Here is a 12644-nt window from a genome sequence, read left to right on the forward strand (position 1 = left end):
CGATAGGTCCTGCCAAGCGGCATTAGTCCCCCCGGGGTCCTGAGGGGTCCGTCTCACAGGCGCAGGAACACTGGGACTCTAACTCTGATCTTATTTATGGGCGCACAAAAGGCAGCACAAGGGGTCCTTTTGGTGGGGGCCTGTTCAAACAGAAGGCCAGTGCGGACCTCTCTTTGAGGGGGCCGGGCTGAATTGACTCTGGGGAAGAGAGAGAGAGAGAAAGAGAGCGCAAGAGAGAGGGGCTGACAGGCCAGCCTTAAAGCCCTTAAAAAAAAAAAAATGGGGCCAGGATCAAGTGGTGGGGGGGGGGGCTCCACCACAACTCCCCAGAGACGAGGGGCCGGTAGACGAGGGGCCGGTAGACAATGGGGCCGTGCTGCCACTGCGACCGGGCGGAGCTGGGGGGGTGGAGGGCGACGAGAGCCCGGGCCCAGGGAGGGTATATTTGCATGCGAGTTGGAATCTGTATGTTGTGTTCGTGGGGTGTAAAAAAAGAAAAGCGGGCCCCACCCTGCTGCCTTCTCACCCCAGCTGGCTCGCCGCACGTCAAACGCCAAGAATGTACTATCAAACCCCTCACCCCCAACACCCCCCCCGACACACACACACACATACAAGCTTTAAATCAAGTCGCTGCCCCACTCAATTCCCCACACTGGCAAGACTGCCTGGAACTTGGGCTCGTAATAGCGGTGTGTGTGTGTGTGTGTGTGTGTGTGTGTGTGTGTGTGTGTGTGTGTGTGTGTGTGTGTGGTGATCAAAGGCCTCAGGAGAACAACAACACATCAGTTCCATCCAGCTGGACGCTTCCCTCCTGTCACCTCGTGGCTCGTGGGAGGAGAGAGAGGGAGGGTGGGGGGGAGGAGAGAGAGGGAGGGTGGGGGGGAGAGAGAGGGGGGGGGAGGAGAGGGAGGGTGGGTGGGGGTAGGAGAGTGAGGGAGGGGGGGGAGGAGAGGGAGGGGGGGAGGAGAGAGGGCAGGGGGGAGGAGGAGGAGGGAGGGAGGGCGGGGGGGAGGAGGCGGGAGGAGACATTGTAAAGTGGGGCAGACCTGGCTCCTATGCGTTGAATGTGTATATACACAAACGCATGTAAGCACACACACACTGTTGTGTGAGAGGAGGGGTGCCGGTGAAAGTCAAATCAGGCGCTCCCGGCCAAAGATCGCAGATCGGATTGGTCACGCCTGTCGTCGTTGCTAAGCGATGAGGCGAGCAGAAGGGAGAGGGTGGAGATGGACAGGAGGAACAAATAAAACCGCCATGCGGACAGGAGAAGAAATCCATATTAGGAAAATACACCGGACAATAGTCCTGGGACACTTGGGAATATAGAGACTATGGGAAGCAGAAGAATAACAAATAAAACTGAGTTATTACTAGTCCTACTCAAGCATGTGAATCCTTCAGTCATATGGATTCTTCGTAGTCATGAATACTTCATGGTTGATATACATTTCACACGGTCCGGATGCTATGTGCATTATCCGGTCTGTGTACACGTGCCAAACACATCTGCATTAAGCATTTAAGTGTTCCAATGACAGCGCTGTTGTTTTGTTTTGTTTTTCGTAATCCCCCCAACAAAAAAAGATTTATGGTCGCCCAGACCCCAGCGTGACCCCTTCACCCCACGCCCGCTGACCTGGAAGCAACGTGCATTTGGGGGCGGCCATTTCCTGACTCTATAAAGAAAGCCGAGCGGAACTCAGAGGGACAAAAGGTGAAAATGGAGGGCAGAATCATTAACTGCCCGCACAATGTCCACAACTGTGTCCACGTCCAGGCCAGATCTGTGGAGAGGTCGACCTTTACTCCCCGACGCCTGTAGGAAGATCAGAGCGGCTGCTACAGCGCGGAACAAGAGCACTTACATTGGAGAACAAGAGGAAAGAAAAAACACACTTTACATTTTCAGACAAAGCAATGACTAAACGCACAAGCCAAACTCGGCAGCCGAGAGAGAAGGGGCCTGGGCTTTCCCCCAGAATGTGTCAGATTGTGTGCACCGCTCCGGTGTTTCATGAAAAACCTTTTGTGAGGAACGTTGGGGAAAGGGAAGCTGACTGTGTGTTGGTACCCATGCCGAGGTCACAGATTGCCTGCCCCCCCCCCAGGACTGTCGTGACAAATCTCTCTGAGTCAAAAACAGGTCTGGAGCTGGTTCCAGCTCTTGCACTGCATTGTCCAGATCAAATCCAGTCGATCAAGGAGGAGGATTAAAACGATATGCAGACCAGTGGATGGAACCGACGCAAAGGGAGAAAGGTTTGGGCCAGAAAAAGAAAAGACTAATCTTTGTTTTAATCCAAAGTTCTGGCGATAAGATAACGTCACCCAAAGGGGAGCAGTCAAGTGTGTGAGAGAGCGAGCGTGCAAGCATTTGTGCGTGCGTGCGTGCGTTTATGTGTGCGTGCAAGTAGGTACGATTATACCTTCTACAATGATCCTGATAGAAGTGGACAGGAGTCTGTATTGTAGCGGTGTAGTGTTTGAATAATTCTACGTTTTAGAGCTGAAAAAAGAGAATCCCTTCTCTTACTCCCATTTTACCAGGCTACATTAACTGCCTGAAGAAAGGAGTACAGGATCTTTAAAGACACCGTCTGCTGATGGCTTTAACGATGGTAGAACGTTCTCTGTGGTAGAACGTTCAGAGAGAGCTTGACCCATGGAAGGTAGCCAGGCATGGACGGCTTACCGTTCAGCCACACTGTACTTTGGTCAAACATTGAATACATTTCTAAGGATGGATAATGAGTCATTTATGAATCTAAAAAAATAACTGTGCTTCATATGATAGTTTCAACCACTTGATACAAAGTCATTTTATATTTACATTTTATATAATTTATATAAAATCAACATCACAACCACACTGTAACAACCGTCTCTCTCTGAGTGCATGAGGCAGTATCATGTATGCATGCCATAGACATATTAAGTATTCCTCCCCTTCACTGTCCCTTCTCCTTCCTACGCCTCCCACTCTCAATACCTCTCCCCCTCCCTCACCCATGTCCTAACCATAGTGTCTCCCAGCGGAACATTAAGTGTTCTGTGTGTATGTGTGTGTGCATGTGTGTGTGTGCGCACGACAGCAGAGTGAATAATGACTGCTCTGTTGCAGGGGGACGGACGCGCCCAGAGAGGTCCGACTGATCCGGAGCACGGGTTCGCTGGTTGGACGTCGCTTGGCAGTGCTGAGAGTCAGACATTGTTGAGACGACGTCTCAGAGCTTCTGGAGGCATCATGTGTGCTCCAGGGGCCGGGGGCCATGGCCAGGGCGGGTGCTCTGATGCTCTGATGTTCGTGGCACTTGATGCATCATAAATATAATCATGTGTGAACGCCCAAATTATTGGCAAGGCAAAACAATTTGATTACACGACTGAAGTCCGATACTCCACACAAAGAGTTGCTTTGAACGAGTTGGATGAGTGTATGTTCTCAGCAGCAGTGCACTATTGAAAGGGCAAACCGCTACGGGCCAAAATAAGAGGGGAGACTTCATCCAAGGTCAACTGGAAGGTCAACTCTCAGCAAGACACTATGAGCTAGCGTTCATACCACTAGGGAAAGCTAAAAGCGGAGAACTCTCCGGAATGACCCCCACTTACCCAAATGTCTCTCTGAGACACATTGTGCTCCACTCAGTGTGTGTGGGCTTTGTTTGTCTGTTTGCATTCCAAGGCTGGTGTACGGTAGGGCACCTCAGTAGCTCCACAGACAGCAGTCTTAGTGGGCTGAAAAAACAAATCACCAAAAGGCACGGGTTGTAGTTTTTTAGGCTAGCCATTGTCGATCATTCCCTGAGAACACAGTTTGAAGGCAGGGGAGAGGGAATTCAGCCCACAACCGCAACGGTATCGGCCGTCAGCCCTCTTGTTCATGAGACTTCTTCCATGAGTGGAGAATCTTCCTTTCCAGCTCGAGATTAAAATTGGCCCACAATCGATCTGGGGTGAGCTTAAGGGTGCTTTCACACCAGAGCTGTTTGGTCCGCTTTAAATCCAACCCTGGAGCGTTTCTCCTGATAGTACTCTCTGTTTGGGGTGGTGGGAACGCTCATTCACACTCTGGTGCGGATCAAACCAACAAACTATGGTCTGCTGGAAAACGGCTCTCGGTTAGCCTCTGAGTGAACTCTGGCTCGGTTCACTTTAGGTGGGAATTTGATCCGCGCCAACTTTAGGAAGCAAACCAAAAAACAACATATCATGATTTGAATGTATACTTTTGCCGCAAACTGGGAATTATAAACATACTCAGCCAGGTATTACTGAACTATTGTTAAATTAAAATTAGTCGCGGCCAGATGGGTGTAATCAGGAGGGGAAAGGCTCATCAACATATGGTCAGAAAACTATGAACAATTGCTTGTGGTCACTCACAAAAACCCTGTCATTATTCAATTATTCAGTGAGCAAATTGTTGAAATGTTTTTTTCTTTAATTTATAGGAACTAAAGCACTCAAGCAAAATTTAAAAAAATCAAGACCACACAAAGTTGTTTTGTTATTGTTTGTTTTTATTATCGTCTACAACAAAGTGTAATTTCCCTCGGATTCTTCTGCCCAACAGACGAGCAACACATTCATCAGCGTGACGCATGTTAACATCTGTCGGTATGCCTGACAAAAACAAACCGAACCAAATGAAAACGCAACAAAGCATCTACAAATCGGACCTAGTCTACCAAACTATCAGGACCGAGTCTACCGAACTATTGGACCAAGTCTACCGAACTATCAGGACCAAGTCCACCGAACCAAGTCTACCAAACTATCAGGACCAAGTCTACCAAACTATCAGGACCAAGTCCACCGAACCAAGTCTACCAAACTATCAGGACCAAGTCTACCGAATTATCAGGACCAAGTCCACCGAACCAAGTCTACCGAACTATCAGGACCAAGTCCACCAAACTATCAGGACCAAGTCTACCAAACTATCAGGACCAAGTCTACCAAACTATCAGGACCAAGTCTACCAAACTATCAGGACCAAGTCTACCAAACTATCAGGACCAAGTCTACCAAACTATCAGGACCAAGTCTACCGAAATATCAGGACCAAGTCTACCAAACTATCAGGACCAAGTCTACCGAACTATCGGACCAAGTCCACCGAACTATCAGGACCAAGTCCACTGAACTATCGGACAGAGTCTACCGAACTATCGGACAGAGTCTACCGAACTATCGGACCAAGCCTACCGAACTATCGGACAAAGCCTACCGAACCGTAGGTGCGAAGGAGCCTGGAGTGGAGTCAGCACTCACACGTCCGCTGCAGGGCAGGGTGGCCGTTGGATCGAACAGACGCCCATCGCAGCATACAGTATGTCCCAGGGCCCCGCTGCTAATAAATCAATGCCATTCGGGCATAAAGGAGAAGGGGAATTGGCTGGGAAGGGGCAGCGTGCCAAACACTAAATCCAATTATACCAAAGCCTGGCACCACTCAACCTGATGACTGTCTCTACCTAAAGCCACAGGGGGGATGGGGAGACGTGGGGGTGTGAAGCCAGCAAGGACGGCTTCAGCTGTGACAGGGGAGCGCGGAAAAAGAAGGAAAAGCTGCTCAGTTAAAGGAGTTTGTGCCCATTATCCCCAATGTGGTCGTATCCGTGTGTCTGTCTCCATGTGTGTGTGTGTGTGTGTGTGTGTGTGTGTGTGTGTGTGTGTGTGTGTGTGTGTGTGTGTGTCTGTTCCTGTCTGTGTGTGTGTCCGTGTGTGTGTCCATGTCTCTCCGTGTCTGTTCCTGTCCGTGTGTGTGTCCGTGTCTGTTCCTGTGTGTGTCTGTGTGTGTTGCATGCTGCCAGGGAGACATATCCGAGTAGACTACTATGGGCGCCAGGCACCAGCTGAGGCCCTTTATTCAGCGAGCTGCTCTGACTGCACAGCAACTGGCCTGAGCCCTGACACCTGTCAAACACATGCATGCACACGATCCAAACACACCAGCCGACACACACACACACACACACACACACACAGGGTGTCAACAACCGCCCAGGGACGGGTAGCCACACACACCTTTAAGCTATTGCACCTGTGGGGGCTTTGGCATGAGATGTGCGGTTGGAAGTAGGGATGGGTTGCGGGCAGGAACATATAACAGCGTGCCAGATTTATTGGCGTCATCATTGTTCTTCTCACCGTGCCCTTTCCTCCACTCCACTCCTGATCCGTCTCCCTTTTAGAGTCCCGCTGGCGTTCAGACAACAACTGGCGCTACTGTGAGCGTAATTTAGGAGAGATCAGACAAATGCCTGACCACATGGCGCTAGCTGGGCCAGCACAGCTTACGCTAGGACCACCAGCTCACACACCGGGTCCGAATAAGGGTCTAACCCTGACCCCCAGGGCTTTCTCCAACAGGGACACTGCAGAATAACGCAGTATGGACAAGTGGGACGGATGGCAACATTACAACAACATCAACAACAAGATAAGCCTTGAAATGTGCCATTTAGGCCCACCCCCGCGATTCATGGTTCTTTTGTAGAAGGTGTGCGTGTGGACAGCCTCTGCCATTAAATAAGCCATTTGGGGAAGTGTAGCTCTTTTATGGATGGCCGGCTAAAGTAGTGTCCCTGCCTCTGCCATCTGCCAAGGTTATGGTGATCAATCTACTGTCTGAAGTGGCCTGCAGGCAGTCCGGGAGTCAAAGACGAGAGACTGCTCCCTGACGTAATGCCCAAAAGCCTGTGCTTGCTTGACATACTGTTCACTCACAGCGCCTATACAACACTGGAGTGAACAATTTTAATGTATTGAAAGTGCAATGCCAGGACGGCGATTTGTCAGTGCATTAATGTGGCTGATCATGGAGGAAGAACGACTGCTGTGGTTTAAGGAAGACTTTTGTTCTTCTGTTGTTTCTTACTTACTTACTTACTTACTTAGTTCTTTCTTACTGGCATGCAAACAGAGTTGGCTAACATGTACAGCGAAGCTGTGTTTCAGATCTGTTCGGATCCGGCGCTGCAGCTCATTGTGTAAACTACCATTAGGTTTTTATTATGTTTTTTTCTTTTTCAAATTCAAACTATTACCCAAGGGCAATTGGCAAGCAGGATGAGCGACTGCGGAAGAATAACGGCAGCTCAAGCCTTCAATAAATCCATCCTTAACAAATCGTCCTTGCAGCGTTGTACAATACTCCGTTCCAGCAGTAAGGATCGGGTCCTAGCATCGCCTGGTTCTGATTAGGCTGTGTGTAGGATTTCCTCTCCCTGGAGGGCAAACACCTGGCTAGGCTCTGGGAGCACCTCGGGTCCCTGCAGCAGCTCAGATCTTCTGTGCCTGGACACCAGAGATCCTGGATTAACGTCAGTCCCGACAAAGATGCAAAAACAAACGGGACGGCACTTCTCAGCCTAGTCACAAATTAGAAACAGGGCTGAGCCAAAAGTAAACAGTTTAAAAACCAAATGGGTCTGTGGGATAGGTTTGGTCCATAACTTTTTACAAGCCATAAAAAAGGTTTGAGATTCCAAATGGCCTTTTACCATACCTAGCTTAAAACACACGTTTTGGTGATCATTACCTTCAAATGGCAAAGGTTTCAGTGCTGCTACTTTCCCCCAGTCTGACAAGGAAACAATTATCTCTGCGACCATGTGGTGTTTCCGCTGGGGGTGACAATGACGGTAAGCAGATGCACACATAAAGCAGAGGCCTCCCAGTTAAAAGCCAGTAACACGCATTAATCTCCCAGGAGCGGAAACTACTCTTTAAGAGGAACCATATTGGACCGTGACAGCAGTTGGATCAAATTTAAAACGAGGACAGCGAATGTGACAGTCAACCTTGCCTGACATCTAGGGAGCCATCTGCTAATGGCGGACACAAGATAACAACTAAAATAGGCAGCTAATTACGATAGCAACCCCATGCATCACCAGAGCCACAAGTAGAAATATCATGGCGACCCATTTGAGAGGACTCTCAGTAGGATACGAGACTTTCTCTGAATAGCTTTGACCCGTCCAACAGAACTGTCTTTGATCAGACATGAGTTTGTACCACTGCTGGGTCACCATCCATCAACATACAAAGCAGAGTCCAACTCTTACCCCCGGAAGGGTCCGGAGCATAAGTCTCTTCACAAATGGACCATTGTGTTATTTATTTCCAAATGTCCATAGCTCATATCTGCAACAGGCAATAAAATAATAAAAACAATGTTTAACCCAACATAAAAAGACACTTGAACAGTTCAAAAGTAAAACAACTTTTGTGGTGCCGTTCGCGTTGGGATTTAATATTCTTTTGTCCTTGCCCTACTTATTACGAAATAGCCATTGGGTTTATGGTATTTGACATTGTAGTCTCGCTGCATCATAAATAGTTCAGCCAGGGGCCTTATCAGATGGGGTTATGATATAACCGGCCAGTTTTAGCAGAATAAAAACATAGTTGCCAGGCCAGCTCTTTAATCTAACTGTAATTGCCGGGATGGCCTTTGAGCCACAGACATACTTGTTCCTGCCTTTTCACCCATGGCTAAATGAGCCATAGCAGCGTTTATTCCCAGCACAAGACCAGGGCTGGGCACAATATCCCAACCCCAGACTCGTCCAAGCAGCCAAGCAAGCATGGGCTTGGGTCAAAAAAAGAGTTTGGGCGGAGGGGAAGGCATGGGGGGCGGGGTGGCGTTGGTGGAACCTCAGAAACAGGAGGTGAATAGACTGCGAGGAGAGGACATGAGAGTACACAAGTCTTTAGTGGTGGATTGAGGGCTTTTGCGGTGACGCATTCAAGGCCCTTTCATCAGGGGCGACAGTGCTGCAGAGTTGCCAGTCCAAAAGAGGGGGGGGTTCTCCTTTTGAGGGCCCCTACTCGTGAAATATATGGGCTTTTCAACTCCCTGTGCAAGAGTAGCTCTAATTAGAAGTCGGGGGGGATACAAGCCGTGGGGGGAGGGGTGCGCGAGGGCCGGTGGAAACAGGAGAGCTAAATAGAGAAAGGAAAAAAAAGGAAAAGCACCCCAAAAAGTGACGCTTCATTTAAAAGGCCGTTGTTTTAGCAAGAACATTCCGCCTCCCTCCTCTGTTTTCAGCGGCCGGCCTGCACTTCAGACGCCCACACTCCCAGAGTTAAAAGGCAGTGTTTAGCCCCGGCGAGCAGCAAGAAGGGCTGGGCTTGTTTTGACACTTTGTCCTCTCTGTGAAAAGGCCCCACTTCTATGGCCCACTCGAGTTCATTAGGGAGCGCAGCACTTTGAGTAGCACTCCCCCTCTTTCTCTGGAGGCCAGCCCCTCCTCCCCTGCTCCCGTTCCCCCACTTCAGAGCCAGGACTCAATGGGGAGAATCCAGTTTGTTTAATCAAGAACCCCACCAGCAATCACCGCCCTTGTGTTCCTCAGGCCTCAATGTAGTTTTCTGTAAGATAAATGCAATTGTTTTTATAAAAAAACAACACAAAGATGGCAAACAAGGCGGACAGATCCTTGACGGAAATGTGACGTATTTTTTTAAAAAGAGGTACTGTTTAGTAGGAACAACACAGGTCCTATGTGGACTACCTCACTATCTACACCTGAGACGGCCATTGTGTTAGTTTGGAGTAAGGTTTCAGTGCTCTCCCTGCTGGTGACATCACCGCTCCTCCATGCTCACAGGACAACAGTGAGATGTTATTTGAGAAGGGCAAATTAACTCTGAGGTCATATAAGCCAGCAGGAACTCTTGCATGTCTTCGGGCCTTAACAGTGTGAATGTGTGGGTGTGTGATTTTTTTTTTTTACAAGCTTCAGTTTATTTCATTAGCGGAGGGTCCGTCTCTCTTTAGCGTTTCACTTTTCTCCATTGACGAGTGGCACGGAAAACCAACAGAGTTGCGAGGGCGCGCTCAGACAATACCCAAACGACAGGAGAATGTTCAGCAGCACAGGCGACATAGTGTGCCTCGTCTTGGTTTCACCAGGTTGGTCCTAGAGCGACACCAGATACCCAGCAGGTGGGAACAGCCAGCAGCAGAGTCTGAACCACAGCTCACGAGCAGGGGATTGAGGGAAAAGTGACCATAAATCCACCCTGGGTTGGGAATGTTGTCACCGAATCCTCGGCTATTCCAGTAATGAGTCAGATGTGAGAGCAGGTGTGTTGCACTTGAATGTAAGGACTTTTATCCACACGTCTGTTGATGTTGTGGTATGTATGTGGTGGGAATGTGTGTGTGTGTGTGTGTTTCCATAGTGTGTAGACCACCACCTATTGCAGGCGATATAAGGGCCAGACCACCGAAAAGGCATGTTGATGGGAGCGGTAGCAATGTTCCAGATACTGCACTGATAAGAATTGAAAATAACGTGTGGATTCACAAAGATCCCCAAAATTCAAATACAAATACAAAGAACTTGAAGAACTAAAAAACGTAAACACTTTAGTATCCAGCGGCTAAAGCCTACTTTGTAGGAAACGAGGAGCATTTGCATGCATACGTGTGCATTTATAACCACCTAATATCTCTTTCCATGACTATTGGTTGAATGTTCAGCTAGTTGTTTGCGTGACAAAGAATCCCGGTACAAAAGCAACCAAAGCACCAGTGCTTGTGAGTCCGTTAGGACCCAGAGTCACCCCCTTGACACCACTGGCTGGCATCCTATTCTTTACACTGCACAGCCTCGGGGCAAGTGGAGATACGCTGATGTTTGGTAAGCTGGCCTACCGTGTGTCCGGGAGCCTGCGTGCGCTCACACACACACGTACTCTGCACACCCTCATGTACTATGCAAACCCCTTACCCCTCTCATCAGGAGCAGCAAGTAGGGAGTTACGCAGAGCAGTGATTCACAAAGCCAGAGGCAAGAGGACTGTTTCATCCCCTGACCTCTTATCCACTCTGATGTCTGTCGATTGTATGCAGACTCAGAGAGCCAAGACTTGCCTCCTTTGCCAACCATGAATATCTGTCTATGGCCTCTGGAGCCCTTTATCCAATCTAGGACGCCGGTTCCAGCTTCCTCCACCACCCCTCTGTCCCAAAATATCCCATGAGCAACTGTGTTGCTATAGTATGGGTGTGCCCATAACCCATTCATAAAAAGTCCCTAATTAAGGGCAAATACTTCCTCCCCAAGATGATTCTTACAAAAAGAAAACTTGCCCCAATAAGGAATATAAATCCTCACATTTCACACAAAACAAAGAGGAATGCCATAACTTGGGCAACAATTGTAATATTTCAGTTGTAATGTTTCTTTACGGTCTCTACATCGGAAAGTATGCAATTCTCCTCACGGTGATATGGTGCAGTGACCGAGGACGAGACACAGCTGACATCACCGAGAATTCACAGAAAGTAAAGATAACTTTCATTCACATAACTTGGGTTACCACAGATCTATATGTGTGTCTCTGATCTATAAGAGTGTGCCCTTGAGTTGTCTTCGAGCGAGACCACACACACACACACACACACACACACACACACACACACACACACACACACACACACACACACACACACACACACACACACACACACACACACACACACACACACACACACACACACACACACACACACACACACACACGCCCCTCCCTCCCCAAAAAACACACACAGTAACACTTATATAGTGGTCCTCACCAGCAGTCCCCCATTGAGACAATGAGAGCCACAGAATTTAAACTAATCCTCTCCAAACACAACGGGCTGTGTGCACATGGGAGCGGGGGCTGCCCGGGTCTGCTGGCTTCCATGTTTGTTTGTCCAAAAGCCAACATGGGGGACAATATAGTCAGCAAGGGAACATGGCCTCAAAATGGGCTCCGGGGATTCATAGTCAGTAACCATATACAAACACCCCCACCCCCCCCTTCCTACACCCACACACATGACTGGAAAAGCCCCTCACCGCAGAACACAGGTGATTCATGGGAAGGCCGAGATTTAAGAGAGAGAGAGGCGGGTGCTGCAATCAGATGCAACCGTACCACCAACTACCCCCCCCCCCCCACCTCCTCCTCCAGACCTAATCGAGGGGGGGGGGGAACACCATCCCTGAGGGCTGTGTGTGTGTGTGTGTGTGTGTGTGTGTGTGTGTGTGTGTGTGTGTGTGTGTGGCTGTGTGTGTGTGTGTGTGTGTGTCTCTTAGGAGTCAAGTAATGGTAGGCTACCTCTCTCTGCTACCTTGGAGGTGCAATTCCATCCCCTCTGCAGAGACACACACACACACACCCACCCCCCCCCCCCCCCCTGCTGGGGGTATCAGGTGGCCTGGCCAGCTCTCCCCTGGTGCTAAGCTAAAAGGCCAAGTCACACCAACCCAACCCGCTAGACCAGGGAAGGACAGACAGACACACACACACACACACACACACACACACACACACACACACACACACACACACACACACACACACACACACACACACACACACACACACACACACACACACACACACACACACACACACACACACACACACACACACACACACGGACGGATGTCTTGCAGTTAAACGACACCATGCTTTCGCTGGGTTGTCTGCATCGCCATCAATCCATTCAGTGGAGGGCAGAACTGCATGGGCAGCAAGGCTGAGATAACTTCTGTAAACAACAACAACAACAACTTCCTTGGAGTCTCTGCACCGAGGGCATTACGGACGGACTCTGTGCC

Source organism: Micromesistius poutassou (genome assembly GCF_964030765.1).
Source record: "Micromesistius poutassou genome assembly, chromosome: 12".
NCBI classification, from domain to species: Eukaryota; Metazoa; Chordata; class Actinopteri; order Gadiformes; family Gadidae; genus Micromesistius; species Micromesistius poutassou.